This window comes from Bos grunniens, chromosome 8, assembly GCF_055505025.1.
Source record: "Bos grunniens cultivar Pamir isolate PY7600 chromosome 8, Bosgru_T2T1.0, whole genome shotgun sequence".
Classification (NCBI taxonomy): domain Eukaryota; kingdom Metazoa; phylum Chordata; class Mammalia; order Artiodactyla; family Bovidae; genus Bos; species Bos grunniens.
Genome location: NC_141172.1, coordinates 91,413,743 through 91,435,037, shown reverse-complemented (window position 1 = coordinate 91,435,037; position 21,295 = coordinate 91,413,743).

The window sequence follows — 21,295 nt, the reverse complement described above, 5'->3', positions numbered from 1 at the left end:
TTTCCCTATCACTGGTTTTTATATAATTGTAACATTAAAGTAAGATAAGACAGTTGTACAATAATTTTCCCATTTTTTTGAAATTTGGGGAGATTCTTTTTCTTTTTAATATCTAAATAATTTTAAATATATTTTAGCAAGCTATGTGTTGATTAACAATTCTCTAATGAACTGGTCAATTTACTTATGGTTCTATATCACTTATCTTAAAACTTTTTTTTTTTTTCCCAGTAAACAGCAGTATCTGTTAAATTTTATGTGCTTTAAGGCGACTTTTATCAAGTTGGTAAATATCAGTCTTTAAGTTATTTTGGTTTAATTTTAAGTTAATTTTCAAAAGAGGACAACATTACATACGGGGCTATATTTTTTAACTGTATTTTTATTTTTGCATTTACATTTAAGCAGTTTTTACATGAAATAATCATTGCTACTTCAAGAATAGTGATTGGTTGGGAGTTTGAGAGGAGAATGGATATATGTATATGTATGGTTGAGTCCCTTCGCTGTTCACCTGAAACTATCACGACATTGTTAATTGGCTATACTCCAAAACAAAATAAAAAGTTAAAAAAAAAGAGTGGGCATCATCAGCATTTGATACTTTTTTGTCCTGTAAAACTTGAATCCATGGTTGAAAGCATGTGTAATTCAGTATGACTCCTGGGAGAAAAGAATGCTGGGCTTAGCCTGCACAGTGAAATGAGAATGCTATTTTATTTGCCAGCATCCCTTCCTTGGTGGTGGTGTCAACACAAGAGCACACCATAACTCTCAGAATACATGGATATAAACACACAAGGGCTAAGCATAAATTCTTCTATGAGCCACGGTTTTACCTAATTTTATCTTATGCTTACCAGGGAATCTATTTGAGTTCAAGAACATGCAATTGAAAGTCCTGAAAAATACCTCAGTATATTTGAAAGAAAACAAATTATAAAATGCCAGCAAGAAAAGGTCTGTCATGTACCCATCATGAATGTCATAGAATGGTGAAAAAATTTAAAATCATTGAAGACAATCCATGTAGCTGAACAGCTGGAGAAAAATGTAATTCATTTGCACTTTCACATAAATTATTAAAATTCAAAAACGTTGCCAATAATCAGGGCATACATAACTGGCTAAAGTAAAATTAGGAAAATAGCCTAAAGTATTTTTAATAAAGCATGAAATATGTTTAATGATGAAGAAGTTTACCAAACTACTCCAAAATTATTTGTTGTTGTTGTTCAGTTGTTAAGTCGTGTCCAACTCTCTGTGACCCCAAAGATTAAGGCACGTCAGGCTTCTCTGTCCATCACTATCTCCACAAGTGTACTCAAACTCATGACCACTGAGTCAGTGATGCCATCCAACTATCTCATCCTCTGTCACCACCTTATCCTCTTGCCCTCAATTTTCCACAGTATCAGGATCTTTTCCAATGAGTCGCCTATTCCCATCAGGTGGTCAAAGTGTTGGAGCTTCAGCTGCAGCATCAGTCCTTCCAATGAATGTTCACGGTTGACTTACTTTGGATTGACTGATTTGATGTCCTTGCTGTCCAAGGGACTCTCAAGAGTCTTCTTCAGCACCACAGTTCAAAAGTGTCAATTTTTTGGCACTCAGATTCCTTTCTGGTGCAAATCTCACATCCATACCTGACTACTGGAAAAACCATAGCATTGACTATGGGAACCTTGGTCAGCAAAGTGATGTCTTGTTTTTTAAAATGCTGTCTAAGTTTGACATAGCTATTCTTCCAAGGAGCAAGCATCTTTTAATTTCATGGCTGCAGTCACTGTCCACATTGATTGTGGAGCCCAATAAAATGAGACCTGACACTGTTTCCACATTTTCCTCATCTATTTGTCATGAAGTGATAGGAGCAGATCCCACGATCTTAGTTTTTTGAATGTTGAGTTTCAAGCCAGCTTTTTCTTTCTTCTCTTTCACCTTCATCAAGAGGCTCTTTAGTTCCTCTTCACTTTTGGCATTTAAGTGGTATCATCTGCATATCTGAGGTTGTTGATATTTCTCCTGGCAATCTTGACCCCAGCTTGTGCTTCATCCAGCCCAGCATTTTGCATGATGTACACTGTTTATAAGTTAAATAAGCAGGGTACAGTATACAGCCTTGACACACTCCTTTCCTGATTTGGAAGCAGTCTGTTGTTCCATGTCTGGTTCTAACTGTTGCTTCTCAACCTGGATACAGGTTTCTCAGGAGGCAGGTAAGGTGGTCTGGTATGCCCATATTTTTCAGAATTTTCCACAGTTTATTGGGATCCACACAGTCAAAGGTTTTAGCATAGTCAGTGAAGCAGAAGTAGATGGGTTTTTTTGGAACCCCTTGCTTTTTCTACAATCCAACGTATGTTGGCAATTTGATCTCTGGTTCCTCTGCCTTTTCTAAATCCAGCTTATACATCTGGAATTTCTCATTTCACATGCTGCTGAATCCTTCACATAGCTTGAAGGATTTTGAGCAAAATCTTACTGGCATGTGAAATGAGTGCAATTGTACAGTAATTTGAGTATTCTTTGGCATTGTTTTTTTGGTATTGGAATGAAAGTTGACCTTTTCCAAAAATTGTTAGTGTACTAAAAATAGTAACTAGAAAAAGACAGAAGTAGATAGATAATATAGATATGGATATAAGTATATAGATTTTTCTTATTCTTTTGGGCCTGTTCTTTTGATGACATTGGTTTTTATCTTTTTGTTTTTGTTGTTTTAAAATACCAGGCTCAAGATTATCTTTTAAGACAAAGTTATGCTTATGAATTTGGTATTATTTTCCATCTCACAAAACTAAAATTAACTATTAGCACAGGAGCAATTGCTACTCAACTGTTTGAAATAGTGGTATATTCCCATGTTAGCACAAACACAGCCAAGGGAGGAAACGGCTTCATCTTATCTTATCAGACTCATCTGCAGCTCTTGAGTAGACCTAGCTAAAACAATTTAATCTTCCCCGTGGGTGTGACACAAAAACAAACAACAGCAGTAAAACCTGATGGGATCTACAGAGACAATCCGCAAATAAGAAACAGAGAATAAAGAGGAAAAAATGGTAAAAAAAAAAAAAAAAAAAAAAAAGATTTCCATTTGAATCTTCGTTCTCATGTATCTTTCTATGTCTCCCCATTACAAAACACATTTAACATGATGTTTCTCCTTGTTTTCTTATGGAAGCAGTACCAGCAATATAACTTGTATGAAATGAAAATGAGGGTCTCTTCCATTAAAATCATCAAGAATTTCACGAAAGAGCATTAGGGAATGTAAGGGGTTCTAAGCATGGATCCCTTTAAAACCACACAGGTCACATACTCTTGAAGCCAGCTCTATAAGGAAGTATAAATCATAAAACCTATATAATATTTGGGCAGTAAGCATCAAGATCACTATACATATACATGCTCTTTTACCCGTTTTTCCCATTTCCAGGACTCTATGTAAGAAATATCAGTTTTGTATATTTATATATAAAATATATTTGCTTCAGTGTTATTGAAATAATGGCAAATTTAAAAATTTAATAGTAGAAAAAATTTTAGCCTTTTAAAAAGGTGCTAGTGATAAGATTTCATTAATGATGTTATAAGATGATGTTAAGTAAGAAAAATATGACAGAAATAAGGTAGAAATAATATGACAAAAATAAGCTAGAAATATAGCCTGTTCTTTTTTCTCCTCCCTACTGCTACTATTTTCTTCTATACACCTTCTCAAAACTGAAAGGGCATTTAGTAACATATTATTAGTGATTAACTATGGGATAGGAATTCCCTGGTGGCTCAGAAAAGTAAGGCATCTGTCTGCAGTGCGGGAAACCCAGGTTCGATCCCTGGGTTGGGAAGATCCCCTGGAGAAGGAAATGGCAGCCCACTCCAGTACTCTTGTCTAGAAAATCCCATGGACGGAGGAGCCTGGTAGGCTACAGTCCATGAGATCACAAAGAGTCAGACACGACTGAGCGACTTTACTCTCACTCACTCACTGGATATGAAAGGACCCCCAGGTGGCTCAGACGGTAAAGAGCCTGCCTGCAATTCAGGAGACTTGGGTTCGATCCCTGGATGGGGAAGATCCCCTGGAGGAGGTTATGGCAACCCACTCCAGTACCCTTGCCTAGAGAATCCCATGGACAGAGGAGACTGGTGGGCTACATTCCATGGGGTCACAAAAGAGTTGGACTCAACTTAGTGACTAAAGAACAACATGGGATATGAAATTATACATGATTATTATTTTCTTCTTTATAGTTTTATGAATATTTTACATTTTCTAATAAACATTTTTTATTTTTATAACTAGGGAAAACAAAGAAGAAAATAATAAGGAAGTAAGCCTTTTGCCTAAAACTGACAGTTCCTAAGCAAACAGTTGGGAACAATAAACTCTTTGAACAGTAATACAAGTGGACCTACTGCAAACATGTCACACATTCTCACTCTCTCCAATAAACCTTCCAGAGAAGCAAAATTTAGTGCAGAAAGAAACATTTCAGCTCAGCTTATATAGTTTCTTGGTCTATTTGCCCAGCTAGCTTTGTCCATTTACTACATCACTGAACAGATTTAGTACCATTATTTTTAATGTACTGGTTAGCAAATTTTAGACATGAAACTATTTAATAATTTTATATAGAACACATGCCAATGACTTCGTTCCAGAACAAAGGTTTTCCTACTGTCAAAGCAATAATGATCACATGTTGACCAAGGCTAGAGGTGATGATTAGAAAATGAGTTCAGTGCTTCCCTTGTGGCTCAGTGGTAAAGGAATCCCACCTGCCAGTGCAGGAGACAGGGGTTCAATCCCTGATCCAGGAAGATCCCACATGCTGCAAAGCACCTAAGCCCATGCACAACTACTGAGCCTGTGCTCTAGAGTCCGGGAACTCCCACTACTGAAACCTGTGTGCCTAGAGCCCGTGCTCTGCAACAAGAGAAGTCACTGCCATAAGAAGCCATCACAGCTAGAGAGTAGGCCCCACTGGCAACAACTAGAGAAAAGCCCACGCAGCAATGAAGATCCAGCACAGCCAAAAGTAAACAAATAATTTTTAAAAAGAAAGAGTTCAGAATTTTGAAATGCCCTAGCTTGGGTCTACAGCAAAGTCTGAGACAAGGACGTGAGTAGTATAGGTAGTTTATTTGGGAGGTGATCATAGGATTGCCTGCAGTAAACAAGCAAGAGTGAAAAGTAGGAGGATAAACAACGAACAACAGCAGGGTCACTACAGAACTGCTTATCACCATGGGCAACTGGGATGCAAGTGGTCTGGGAACTAGCTGAGGTACTGTATAGGATGCTTCTTAGAATTTGCCCACCAAAAGATAAGAAGCTGAAGCACTAAACTTCTGAACTGGTTGACGGTTTGCCTACAGGTATTAACTTCCCAAAATTTCCATGGTACTTGCACACAAACTGGGCAAGACTCCCAAGGCCTTGGGGAGAGGCACAGAGGATGTTTGAGATGGCGTGCTGTCAAGGTACTCAGAATTGCTCACTATAACCGTAGCTGAGGTCAGAGGTAAGCTGAAGAAATCTAACATTGGCTCTGAAAATGTCCGTGATTGGAAAATAGAAATGAGAGGAAATGGAAGTGTATGAGTGAATATTTTTCAAAGTGACCTTAGTGCAGATAAAGAAAGCTGAAGAGAAGTGTATCTGGTTCCAGCTGCCTGAGTGTACCAGGAAAAAGGAGATACATAGGGCAAGATCACAGTTCTTTTATGTGAACTGTGTTCTAGCCAAAAAAAAAAAAAAAATTCATGGGCAAATAAAGATGTCGTATATTGCATCTTGGAGGCGCGAACTGAAAAACTCCTCTCAGGTGCATGTGGGAATCCTCCATTTGCCATCTTATAAAAGTGAAATATCTTTTCCTTATAGAATTTTCCTTTGTCAAACATCCAAATAGTTCTACATCTTTTTATACATATCAGAACCCACTTTTAGGAATCATTCTTTCAGTGCTTCTTAAACAATCAAATCAAAAGTAATCATTAACCACAGGTCTATACGCAATAATGGAGCTAGTATCACCTTGAACAGTCAGGTCATTTCTGTCAAGTCCAGAATAGGTTCTGTGACATATCCCCTCTCACCACAGCTGCCTTGGAAGAAATGTCCAGGGACCTGGAGGGACATGACAAACACACTGCACTAAACTATTTGGAGAGTCCCTCCTCAATGATTTCTCAGAATTTTATCCATGTCCCTGTTGTAGCACTTAACATAGTCTACAGTAATGCATCTTATTACATGTCTAACCCTCCAGAAACCAGCAAGTTTCACAGTGAGAATTCATCTTATCCACCTCTGCACATACAATGCCCAGCAAATTGTGCAATGCAGCCTAGGTGACTAATTCAAATTTACTGACCAAGTAGACAAACTGTTTTCCCTGATTTGTGTCAAATAGATCAACACTGACATCAACACTGAGATCTGAACTTGATTCCGCCACCACCAAGCTAGATAACCTTGAATAAGTCAACAACTTTTCCTCAATCTCATTTTTTCTCATCTTTATAATTGAGGGGGTTGAGAAGATGATCCCTAGGGTGCCTTCAAGCTCCTGCCATCAATGATCTATGTGTCACAGCTGTTAGCTCATTAGAAGGCACTGAAGGAATTCTGTCCCCAAATCCCTACCAAGCTCTGTCATGTACCTCCAAGTACCCTGTGACTAATTGTGTGTTTATGTGTAAGAGTGTAGATATAAGAGGACAATTAGACTTTTAAATGAGGAGGCTAATAAGGAGGTTTGCACCTTTGTTCTATTAAAGTCTTAAAAGCTAGTGCCTGTGTTGCTTTAGAAGATTTTCTGTCATCTAGTTTACATTCCATTTCAATTTCTAATCTTTAGGTTTCCATGGTCTTGGGATGCCTGTTAACCTGTTGATAGCAAGAAGCAGCATTTGTGCCAATCAAGGTAGACTTCATTTTTGCAACTCTAACTTCAGGTTAAAGAATAAAGAAACAAACAAAAAAACCTAGAAATATAATTCACTCTTTCATCACACTTTAATGATTTGTCAGACACTATAATGGCACCCCACTCCAGTACTCTTGCCTAGAAAATCCCATGGACGGAGGATCCTGGTAGGCTTCAGTCCATGGGGTCGCTAAGAGTAGGGCACGACTGAGCGACTTCACTTTCACTTTTCACTTTCATGCATTGGAGAAGGAAAGGGCAACCCACTCCAGTGTTCTTGCCTGGAGAATCCCAGGGATGGGGGAGCCTGGTGGGCTGCCGTCTATGGGGTCGCACAGAGTCAGACACGACTGAAGCGACTTAGCAGCCGCAGCAGCATGCTAACTCTAAAACCTGGGAAACAAATTAGAAACGTCTTAATGAGTTAAGAAATAAAGTGAATGCAAAACAATACTTCTATTATTCATAAATACCTCAGGAACTATAGAATTTTATTTTAATAAATAAATGTTTATCTTTAGTACTGTTTTACTCAGAGGTATTCTATAAAAACAAGATAGCAACAGAACAAAAGGCAAATAAAAGTCATGGAATCTAGGTTCAAAGAAAGGCAGTTAATTGAAAACTATAGTTTAATGAATTGAAATCTTTGAGAAGGAAGAAACAGGAAAACCTATTTTAGAGTAGCAATTACATTAATCAGGTAACCTTACCCATTTTGAGGGACTTATAAAAAATGCTTTTTCCAAATTTTCATTCCAAATGTATACATGAATGACCTTGTCTTAAAGGGTATTCACTAAATCCAAATTAGGTTCTCAGTCTTCTGGGTCATTAACAGAAAGTGATACATGCAAAGGTGTGACAGCATCTTAAAGTGCTATGATTTAGGAAAGAGGGTAAAAATGCAGTCACTATACCCCAGTGGCAAAGAGTGAGGTGTATATAAACTGGCAATGGTTCTGAGTGATGGTATTGGGAAAATATAATGTTGAATCACAAAGGAGAAAATTCAGAAGGGAATGCCACAGACTGGTGGGTACATTTGAATTAAAATAAATAATCAGACAGCAACTAGAATGAATCTCCAGAGAATTAGGCTGTGAAAAAAATCAACAGATGAATGGATAAAGAAACTGTGGTACATATGCTGCTGCTAAGTCGCTTCAGTCGTGTCCGACTCTGTGCGACCCCACAGACGGCAGCCCACCAGGCTCCTCCATCCCTGGGATTCTCCAGGCAAGAACACTGGAGTGGGTTGCCATTTTCTTCTCCAATGCATGAAAGTGAAAAGTGAAAGGGAAGTCGCTCAGTCGTGTCCGACTCAGCGACCCCATGGACTGCAGCCTACCGGGCTCCTCCGTCCATGGGATTTTCCAGGCAAGAGTACTGGAGTGGGGTGCCATTGCCTTCTCTGTGATACATATATATGATGGAATATTACTGAGCCATAAAAAAGAATGCATTTGAGTCAGTTCTAATGAGGTGGATGAACATAGAGCCTATTTTACAAAGTGAAGTAAGTCAGAAAGAGAAAAACAAATATCATATACTAACTCATATATATTCAATGTAGAGATGGTACTGATGAACCTATTTGCAGAGCAACGGTGGAGACACAGACATTAAGAACAGGTTTGTGGGCACAACTGGGGGGTGGGGAGGAAGGAGAGGGTGGTATGTATGGAAAGAGTAACATAGAAACATACATTACAGTATGTAAAATAGATAGCCAATGGGAATTTGCTTTATGACTCAGGGAACTCAAACCAGGACTCCACAACAACCTAGAGGGGTAGGATGGGGATCGAAGTGGGAAGGATGTTCAAGTGGGAGAGGACACAGGTAAACCTATGGTTGATTCATGGTGATGTTTGGTAGAAACCAACACAATACTGTAAAGCAATTATCCTTCAATTAAAAGTAAATTTTTTAAAAAGCCAGTCCCACTGGCTGAATGGATACAAAAACAAGACCCCTACATATGTTGTCTACAAGAGACCCACCTCAAAACAGGGGACACATACAGACTGAAAGTGAAGGGCTGGAAAAAGGTTTTCCATGCAAATAGGGACCAAAAGAAAGCAGGAGTAGCAATACTCATATCAGATAAAATAGACTTTAAAACAAAGGCTGTAAAAAGAGACAAAGACAGTCACTACATAATGATCAAAGGATCAATCCAAGAAGAAGATATAACAATTATAAATATATATGCACCCAACACGGGAGCACCACAATATGTAAAACAAATGCTAACAAGTATGAAAGGAGAAATTAACAATAACACAATAATAGTGGGAGACTTTAATACCCCACTCACACCTATGGATAGAACAACTAAACAGAAAATTAACAAGGAAACACAAACTTTAAACGATACAATAGACCAGTTAGACCTAATTGATATCTATAGAACATTTCGTCCCAAAACAATGAATTTCACCTTTTTCTCAAGCGCACACGGAACCTTCTCCAGGATAGATCACATCCTGGGCCATAAATATAGCCATGGTAAATTCAAAAATATTGAAATCATGCCAAGCATCTTTTCTGACCACAATGCAGTAAGATTAGATCTCAAAAACAGTGTCAGACTTTATTTTGGGGGGGCTCCAAAATCACTGTAGATGGTGACTGCAGCCATGAAATTAAAAGATGCTTACTCCTTGGAAGGAAAGTTATGACGAACCTAAATAGCATATTCAAAAGCAGAGACATTACTTTGCCAACAAAGGTTCATCTAGTCAAGGCTATGCTTTTTCCTGTGGTCATGTATGGATGTGAGAGTTGGACCATAAAGAAGGCTGAGCGCCGAAGAATTGATGCCTTTGAACTGTGGTGTTGGAGAAGACTCTTGAGAGTCCCTTGGACTGCAAGGAGATCCAACCAGTCCATTCTGAAGGAGATCAGCCCTGGGATTTCTTTGGAAGGAATGATGCTAAAGTTGAAACCCCAGTACTTTGGCCACCTCATGTGAAGAGTTGACTCACTGGAAAAGACTCTGATGCTGGGAGGGATTGGGGGCAGGAGGAGAAGGGGATGACAGAGGATGAGATAGCTGGATGGCATCACTAACTCGATGGATGTGAGTCTGGGTGATCTCCGGGAACTGGTGATGGACAGGGAGGCCTGGCGTGCTGCAATTCATGAGGTTGCAAAGAGTCAGACATGACTGAGCGACTGAACTGAACTGAACTGAACAGGAGAAAAACTATTAAAAATTCCAACATATGGAGTTTGAACAACACGCTGCTGAATAATCAACAAATCACAGAAGAAATCAAAAAAAGAAATCAAAATTTGCATAGAAACAAATGAAAATGAAAACACAACAACCCAAAACCTGTGGGACACTGGAAAAGCAGTGCTAAGGGGAAGGTTCACAGCAATACAGGCATAGGCATACCTCAAGAAACAAGAAAAAAGTCAAATAAATAATCTAACTCTACAACTAAAGCAACTAGAAAAGGAAGAAATGAAGAACCCCAGGGTTAGTAGAAGGAAAGAAATCTTAAAAATTAGGTCAGAAATAAATGCAAAAGAAACAAAAGAGACCATAGCAAAAATTAACAAAGCCAAAAGCTGGTTCTTTGAAAGGATAAATAAAATTGACAAACTATTAGCCAGACTCATCAAGAAACAAAGGGAGAAAAATCAAATCAATAAAATTAGAAATGAAAATGGAGAGATCACAACAGACAACACAGAAATACAAAGGATCATAAGAGACTACTATCAGAAATTATATGCCAATAAAATGGACAACAGGGAAGAAATGGACAAATTCTTTAAAAAGTACAACTTTCCAAAACTGGACCAGGAAGAAATAAAAAATCTTAACAGACCCATCACAGGCACGGAAATTGAAACTGTAATCAAAAATCTTCCAGCAAACAAAAGCCCAGGTCCAGACGGCTTCATAGCTGAATTCTACCAAAAATTTAGAGAAGACCTAACACCTATCCTACTCAAACTCTTCCAGAAAATTGCAGAGGAAGGTAAACTTCCAAACTCATTCTATGAGGCCACCATCACCCTAATACCAAAACCTGACAAAGATGCCACAAAAAAGAAAACTACAGGCCAATATCACCGATGAACGTAGATGCAAAAATCCTTAACAAAATTCTAGCAATCAGAATCCAACAACACATTAAAAAAATCATACACCATGACCAAATGGGCTTTATCCCAGGGATGCAAGGATTCTTCAATAACCACAAATCAATCAATGTAATACACCACATTAACAAATTGAAAAATAAAAACCATATGATTATCTCAATAGATGCAGAGAAAGCCTTTGACAAAATTCAACATCCATTTATGATAAAAACTCTCCAGAAAGCAGGAATAGAAGGAACATACCTCAACATAATAAAAGCTATATATGACAAACCCACAGCAAACATCATCTTCAATGGTGAAAAATTGAAAGCATTTCCTCTAAAGTCAGGAACAAGACAAGGGTGCCACTTTCACCATTACTATTCAACACAGTTTTGGAAGTTTTGGCCACAGCAATCAGAGCAGAAAAAGAAAAAAAAGGAATCCAGATTGGAAAAGAAGAAGTAAAACTCTCACTGTTTGCAGATGACATGATCCTCTACATAGAAAACCCTAAAGACTCCACCAGTAAATTACTAGACCTAATCAATGATTATAGTAAAGTTGCAGGATACAAAATCAACATACAGAAATCCCTTGCATTCCTATACACTAATAATGAGAAAATAGAAAGAGAAATTAAGGAAACAATTCCATTCACCATTGCAACGGAAAGAATTAAATACTTAGGAATATATCTACCTAAAGAAACTAAAGACCTATATATAGAAAACTATAAAACACTGGTGAAAGAAATCAAAGAGGACACTAATAGATGGAGAAATATACCATGTTCATGGATTGGAAGAATCAATATAGTGAAAATGAGTATACTACCCAAAGCAATCTATAGATTCAATGCAATCCCTATCAAGCTACCAACGGTATTCTTCACAGAGCTAGAACAAATAATTTCACAATTTGTATGGAAATGCAAAAAACCTTGAATAGCCAAAGCAAAATTGAGAAAGAAGAATGGAACTGGAGGAATCAACCTACCTGACTTCACGCTCTACTACAAAGCCACAGTCATCAAGACAGTATGGTACTGGCACAAAAACAGAAATATTGATCAATGGAACAAAATAGAAAGCCCAGAGATAAATCCACACACATATGGACACCTTATCTTTGACAAAGGAGGCAAGAATATACAATGGATTAAAGACAATCTCTTTAACAAGTGGTGCTGGGAAAACTGGTCAACCACTTGTAAAAGAATGAAACTAGAGCACTTTCTAACACCATACACAAAAATAAACTCAAAATGGATTAAAGATCTAAACGTAAGACCAGAAACTATAAAACTCTAGAGGAGAACATAGACAAAACACTCTCCGACATACATCACAGTAAGATCCTCTATGACCCACCTCCCAGAATATTGGAAATAAAAGCAAAAATTAACAAATGGGGCCTAATTAAACTTAAAAGCTTCTGCACATCAAAGGAAACTATTAGCAAGGTGAAAAGACAGCCTTCAGAATGGGAGAAAATAATAGCAAATGAAGCAACTGACAAACAACTCATTTCAAAAATATACAAGCAACTCCTACAGCTCAATTCCAGAAAAATAAACGACCCAGTCAAAAAATGGGCCAAAGAACTAAGTAGACATTTCTCCAAAGAAGACATACAGATGGCTAACAAACACATGAAAAGATGCTCAACATTACACATTATCAGAGAAATGCAAATCAAAACCACTATGAGGTACCATTTCACACCAGTCAGAATGGCTGCGATCCAAAAGTCTACAAGCAATAAATGCTGGAGAGGGTGTAAAGAAAAGGGAACCCTCTTACACTGTTGGTGGGAATGCAAACTAGTACAGCCACTATGGAGAACAGTGTGGAGATTCCTTAAGAAACTGGAAATAGAACTGCCTTATGATCCAGCAATCCCACTGCTGGGCATACACACTGAGGAAACCAGAAGGGAAAGAGACACGTCTACCCCAGTGTTCATCGCAGCACTGTTTATAATAGCCAGGACATGGAAGCAACCTAGATGTCCATCAGCAGATGAATGGATAAGAAAGCTGTGGTACATATACACAATGGAGTATTACTCAGCCATCAAAAAGAATACATTTGAATCAGTTCTAATGAGGTGGATGAAACTGGAGCCTATTATACAGAATGAAGTAAGCCAGAAAGAAAAACACCAATACAGTACTAACGCATATATATGGAATTTAGAAAGATGGTAACAATAACCCTGTATACGAGACAGCGAAAGAGACACTGATGTATAGAACAGCCTTTTGGACTCTGTGGGAGAGGGATAAGGTGGGATGATTTTGGAGAATGGCATTGAAATATGTATAATATCATATATGAAACGAGTCGCCAGTCCAGGTTCGATGCACGATACTGGATGCTTGGGGCTGGTGCAATGGGATGACCCAGAGGGATGGTAAGGGGAGGGAGGAGGGTTCAGGATGGGGAACACAAGTATACCTGTGGCGTATTCACCTCAATATATGGCAAAACCAATACAATATTGTAAAGTTAAAAAATAAAATTAAATTTTAAAAAAATTAAAAAAAAATAATAAATAAATAAATAAAATAAAAAGCCAGTCCCAGAAGGGTACATTCTGTATTATTCCATCCATATAACATCCTTGAAGATGGCAAAATTATAGACATGTAGTACAGATGGGTTTAGTGATGCTGACCCTCTCCCTAATCAAAACTGCACCATATAATTAAAGTAGAGCCTCTGTATTCCAGGCACCTAGTATCCACAGTTTTTTCATATCTAAGGTTCCTCCGTACCTATGGTTCCCCATCCATATATTCAATCGACAGTAGATCATGCAGTACTGTGGTCTTTACCATTTAAAAAATCAGTATATAATAAACCTGAATAGTTGAAAATTGTATTGTTCAAGGGTCAGCTGAAGTGGTTTTCAGAGAAAGTGTACATGGAGGAGTGGGGAGGGGTGAGAGGGAAGGTGGGTGTGAGTACAAAAGGGCAACAGTAGGAATCCATCTGATGACAGAACTGTTTTGTTTCTTGACTGTGGCAGTAGACAAACACAAATTTTACATATGACAAAATTGCAAAGAACTTAAATATACACACATAAGAACATATACACAGATATGAGTACGTATAAAATGAGAATTTTAATATCAGTGAATTTTTTATCAATGTCAATTTACTGACCATGATATTACACAAGCAAGATATTATCATTGGAGAAAATGGTTAATGGGAAAATAGGATTTCTTCATATTATGCTATTATGAATCTACAATCATCTTCAAATAAAAATTTAATTACAAAAATAAATAAGAAAAGTACAGACAATATATTAGAAAAATGTCAAGGACTTGAACAGGCACTGAGAAAGAAAGAAATTCAAATGACAAATCCATGAAAGGTTATTACACTTAACTGGCAAATTCAAATTAAAATGACCATTAGATATAAATATAGAGATTGACAGAAAATAAGAATATCTGATAAAACTAAATGTTGGTAAGATGGGAACAGTCTGAAATTTGATCTACTACTTGTGAGGATATAGGTAACACTAACGAATTTGGAAAACATTTTCTGATAAAATGGAATGTTCATATATTTTGACCCAGAAATTCCATTCCTACACATTAGAAAAATGCTTGGTATATATGTGTCAGAATGTATGCTCCCAAGAATATTCACAGCCTGGAATATTGGACTAAACCTGGAAAGAGCTCAGGTATCCATTCAGAATAGAAGGGTTAAATAAGTTGAAAAATCTGAATACAGAAGAATTGCATATACCAATATAAAGTATGAAAAGCCAGAAAAATAGGACACTGAAAGATGAACTCCCCAGTTTGGTAGGTGCCCAAAATACTACTGGAGATCAGTGGGGAAATAACTCCGGAAAGAATGAAGGGATGGACCAAAGCAAACACAACACCCAGTAGTAGATGGGACTGGTGATAGAAGCAAGGAGCAATATTGCATAGGAACCTGGAATGTTAGGTCCATGAATCAAGGCAAATTGGAAGTGTTCAAACAGCACATGGCAAGAGTGAACGTCAACATTCTAGGAATCAGTGAACTAAGATGGACTGGAATGGGTGAATTGAACTCAGATGACCATTTTATCCACCACTGTGGGCAGGAATCACTTAGAAGAAATGGAGTAGCTATCATAGTCAACAAAACAAAGTCTGAAATGCAGCACTTGGATGCAATCTCAAAAATGACAGAATACTCTCTGTTCGTTTTCAAGGCAAACCATTCAATATCACGGTAAGTCACACACACATTTATATATAACACACATATATATATGATACATGTATTATTACATATCATATATGGCCACATACCAGAAAATGTTTGAATCAAGGAGGATATCATATTAAGCTAACTATACAGGAAACATAATAGTAATTAATGGAATTTAGTATAAAGTTATAAAACAACTATCATAAGAATAAATATAAAGGTGGTATGTTTATATGCAAAGGTGGAAAGAAAAGAGCATCTTAAAAGTTAACATAGAGATTATCCATAAAGGAGAGGTTTGGATAGGATGGGAAACAAATGGGGAGGAGGGCTGAAGCCCTCCAGTGTCCAGCAGGACATTATTTCTTCATCTTAGAGGTTTGCTTCACAGTCATTAGTTGATTTATAAGTATATTTTCACAATAAAAATACATTAAAATTTTGTAAGCTTAGAAAATGTGATAGCATACTTGACATTTAGTTTGACTGTTTTACTGAATAACAGTAGACCCAATTTAAAGGCAGTAACACAAAGTCAAATAAACAAAGTAGTCAGTTGAAAGTTACAGCATCTCTAAAAACTAAACTCTTCACTGATTAAAAGTTCTTTCTCTTCCATAGACTTTATCTGAAGGCCAGTAGGAAAGAAAAATGGGAAGGGGAAAGCAAGCGCCATCCTTCTCCCAGGCACTTGACTGCTCCTTTGATCTGAACCAAGGTTTGTGCCTACCACAGCATGCATGACTCAGATGCCTTCAGGCCCATTCCTCTATGACATGTATCTTGTGTGGGGGTGGGGGTTGAAACTACCTGACATTAAAGGAAAGATTTGGGGAGAAAAAAATTGCTTTTTGATATTTTTTAGACTCTAAGAAAATATCAAGTGCACATGGAAACAATTAGGTGTCCAAAATACAAGAATTTTTATTAAACGGTGCACGGAGATTGAATCAGTTCAGTTCAGTCACTCATATCATGTCTGACACTCTGCAACCCCATAGACTGCAGCACACCAGGCTTCCCTGTCCATCACCAACTCCTGGAGCTTACTCAAACTCATGGCCATCAAGACAGTGATGCTATCAAACCATCTCATCCTCTGTCATCCCCTTCTCCTCCTGTCTTCAGTCTTTCCCAGCATCAGGGTCTTTTCCAATGAGTGAGCTCTTCAGGAGGCAAAAGTACTGGAGTTTCAGCTTCAGCATCAGTCCTTCCAATGAACACTCAGGGCTGATCTCCTTTAGGATGGACTGCTTGGATCTCCTTGCAGTCCAAGGAACTCTCAAGAGTCTTCTTCAACACCAGAGTTCAAAGCATCAATTCTGCAGTGCTCAGCTTTCTTTATAGTCCAACTCTCACATCCATACATGACCACTGGAAAAACCATAGCTTTGACTAGATGGACCTTTGTTGGCAAAGTGATGTTTCTATTTTTTAATATGCTGTCTAGGTTGGTCATAGCTTTTCTTACAAGAAGACAAAAAGCAAGCCTCTTTTAATTTCATCGATACAGTCACCATCTGCAGTGAATTTGGAGTCCCCCAAAATAAAGTCTGTCACTGTTTCCAATGTTTCCCCGTCTATTTGCCATGAAGTGATAGGACCGGATGCCATGATCTTAGCTTTCTGAATATTGGGACTTAAGTCAACTTTTTCACTCTCCTCTTTCACTTTCATCAAGAGGCTCTTTAGTTTTTCTTCACTTTCTGCCATAAGGGTGGTGTCATCTGCATATCTGAAGTTATTAATATCTCTCCTAGCAATCTTGATTCCAGCTTGGGCTTCATCCAACCTGGCATTTCACATGATGTACTCTGCATATAAGTCAAATAAGCAGGGTGACAATACACAGCCTTGATGTACTTCTTTCCTGACTTGGAACCAGTCGGTTGTTCCATGTCCAATTCTAACTGTTTCTTCTTGACCTGCATACAGATTTCTCAAGAGGCAGGTCAGGTAGTCTGGTATTTCCATCTCTTTCAGAATTTTCCAGTTTGTTGTCATCCACACAGTCAAAGGCTTTGACATACTCAATAAAGCAGAGGTAGATGTTTTCCTGTAACTCTCTTGCTTTTTCAATGATCCAACGGATGTTGGCAATTTGATCTCTGGTTCCTCTGCCTTTTCTAAATTTAGCTTGAACATCTGGAAGTTTGCGGTTCACGTACTGTTGAAGCCTGGCATGGAGAATTTTGAGCATTACTTCACTATTGTAAGATGAGTGCAATTGTGTGGTAATTTGAGCATTCTTTGGCATTGCCTTTCTTTGGGATTGGAATGAAAACTGACCTTTTCCAGTCCTGTGGCCACTGCTGAGATTTCTAAATCTGCTGGCCTATTGACTGTAGCACTTTCACAGCATCATCTTTTAGCATTTGAAATAGCTCAACTGGAATTTCTTCACCTCCACTAGCTTTGTTCATGCTTCCTAAGGCCCACTTGACTTCACATTCCAGGATGTCTGGCTCTAGGTGAGTGATCACACCATCGTGGTTATCTGGGTCATGAAGGTCTGTTTTGTATAGTTCTGTGTATTGCCACCTCTTTTAATATCTTCTGCTTCTGTTAGGTCTGTACCATTTCTGTCCTTTATTGTGCCCGTCTTTGCATGAAATGTTCCCTTGGTATCTCTAATTTTCTTGAAGAGATCTCTAGTCTTTCCCATTGTTTATTTTCCTCTATTTCTTTGCAGTGATCACTGAGGAAAGCTTTTTTATCTTTCCTTGATATTCTTTGGAACTCTACATTCCAATGGGTATATCTTTCCTTTTCTCCTTTGCCTTTAGCTTCTCTTATTTTCTCATCTATTTGTAACACCTCCTCAGGCAAACATTTTGACTTTTTGCATTTTTTTTCTTGGGGATGGTCTTGATCACTGCCTCTTGTATAATATGGCAAACCTCCATCCATAGTTCTTCAGGCAGTCTATCAGATCTAATCCCTGATAGAATAGACATAAGTAATTTTTCCCTTTGGTTGGAGCAATTTACAGTTTGTTTCTCCTCATCCAGAATTTTTATTTTTGATCTTGAATTTTATTCTGGTACCATAATAAGCAGTTCATAAATGTTTGTAAAAATCAGTATGTTTCATTTAATAAATATTATATTTGTATAATTTTAAATGAAAACAAATTTTATGCTTTCAAATGCATAAAAAAAAGACTAGAATATACATAGACCTTTCTTTTATTTTGCATTCTAATATATTTTTCTCATTTTCTTTTTATGATTAGAGGAATAAATAATTCAAAGAAATTATTTGAAAAATAAAACTGAAAATCATAATTTAAAGATCAATTTAAGTTACTAAAAATATAAACAGGAATAGTCAAGCTAACCGTTATTTTGACCAATGTTTATTACCAGCATCTTAGGAAATGTGATATCACTGACTTTAGATTTGTTTTATCTAGACACTGTGATGTTGCCTCATAAAATGAGAGGTACCAGTGCGAATAGATATTCCTTAAATTACTCAATTACAATTTTAGCCTTTGCAACTCAATTTGGAGGTCAAGCCTGATTACCGTATTTAAGTGTTTATAATCCCTTCCTCCCACCTCCTCCCTTAATCCATAATTTAAGTTCTACCTATAATTTATGTGATAATTATTTGTTCATTAAATTTGCATAATTTGTAAGCTAAGGACCTGTGATTTCTCTGAAAGTTTCCATTTTTCAAACAACAGCAAAATAATGTAGTAGCAGTAAGGCCTATATTTCCTGAATTCTCATAATCCACTGTACACAGATTCCCATGGCCAGTGTCTGATTTCACCCAAATACCTCTTGAAAAAAAACTCATTTCTAAAAAGTAAATTATTTCCCAAGACATTGGAGTTCTCACAAGCTTTACTAGAGATTACAAAGAAGACAGGGGCATTTATGTACATGTGACAAAACGGCAATTTTTACTCCAACATAAGTCGTCTGCACTGGCCAGCTCTTCCCAAGTTTGTTTCCTTCCCCACTCGCTTCCAAATCCTTTATCTCCAATTGTTCCTCCTACCCAGCCCTCCTTCAACCACTTTGACTGTACTCTTTCCTTTCTTTCCCTTTTTTAGCCAGAGAAGAGTATCTATCTCTGATCCTCCAAATTTGCATCATCACACCCATCACATAAATTTGCTTTCAAGTATGCAAAAGATCAATAAACTGAAGACAAAGACTAGGGTGTGTGTGTGTGTAACCATGCACAAGTGTTTACTAGCGCAAATATAAGAAATAAATTGTCTTTTTTTTTCCTGGATAAGACAAGTTTAATAAATTTGTTGATGGGAGTCTCTGGGGCTATGGGAAAATGTTTACATGCCAAAAAAAATGGTAGGTAGTTTTGTAAGAAGGTGTAGGCCCAGAGAAAATCTCACATTTCCATTATCAAATTCTGAATGCTTAAAGGTTCTTCATAGAGGCTTTTTATTACTGTGGGAAACATGTGGGCTTCAGTGAAAGAAATTTCGAAACTATCTATAGTTCTATTAAGAAATATCTGGTCTTTAACTGAGGTGCCCGCTTCAGAAAGGGAAAAGGAAGTAGGACAAAAGGGATATAACTAATGGTTTTTTCTGAAAATTTTTCTTCTATCACATTAAACAATTTTTTCTTTAGCCTTTGTATTATTTCTGAAATTGTGATACACCTTACAACTGATATGAACATTTACTGTGGTAGTGTTGTGTTTTTCTCCAAAATCTATACCCAGATTGGTGGCCATCTCATAATATCCAGGACCTTAAAATTAAAGAATATGCTGCGTATAATTTTTAGAATTTTCTCTATTAAAGTTATGGCTTCACAAAAGTCATATTTTCTCACTGCATCTGGTGATGTGACTACAAAGATAAACACATGCAAAGATGTATAAAGAAAAAAAAATTGATACTGTCTTCCTAGCTCCCCCTCATGAAGTTACCAGTATTAAATGTATTGATATTTTTTCACATAACTAGGGGAGCTCTGGCATAGTATAGGGCAGGCTTTCAGGCTGTGATAATTTTAACAAAATAAATCATATTACCTTATGTAATTTTCTCATTTAAAAAGCATCATGGATATGACTTATAGTTAATAAATAAATCTCTACAATGTGTGTGTGTGCTCAGTTGTGCCCAAGTCTTTATGTCCCCATGGAATGTAGTCCCCATGGAAATTTTCATGTTTTCCAGGCAAGAATACTGGAGTGGATTGCCATTTCCTTCTCTAGGGAATTTTCCTGACCCACGGATCAAATCCCAGTCTCTTGCATCTTCTGCATTGGTAGGCAGATTCTTTACCAGTTCACTATTTTTAAATATCTATCTGGTAATCCACAGCATAGATGTGTCAGAATTTATTCATCCATTTCCTCGACTCAAGTAGTCTCCAGTTTTTCTTTGTGCCAGCTTCCAGCAATTCCTCAATACCTATTGATTGCTATACCAATGGCTTCATATATCAGTGCCCTTATTTCTAAAAGCTAGAGCCCCACAAGTGGGATTGCTGGATTAAATAATATGTACATAATACATTTAGCATCTATTTCTAGATAAATTTCCCCAGATGTTTTAGAGATTCATACTGCCATCAGCAGCATTATGAAAGGGCCCATTCCCTCACAATCTCGCCAGCATTCTTGTGATTACTCATTTCCGTTTTTTTTCCAGTATAATGGATAAAAATGTTCTTGTACTCAAATTTTCATTTTCCTTATTAATAGTAAGATTAGGCATTTTTCCACATATGTCCTGACCATTTGGGCATCATCTTTTTTTTCTAGGCTTTTTCTACTGTGTTATCTTCATGTAAAACAATTTATAAGTTCTTATCACTCATTAGGAATATTTACTTTTTGTCAGTAACATATGTTGCAAGCATTCTTTTGCAGTTTACCATTTTCTGTCTCATTCTGTAATATAGCTGAAATAATTTTTATATAGGGAAATATGGAAGCTATCCCTCAACCTGAGGTTAGAGTCTTTTAGATTTTCATCTAATGTTTTCAATTGTTTTATTTTTATTTGCC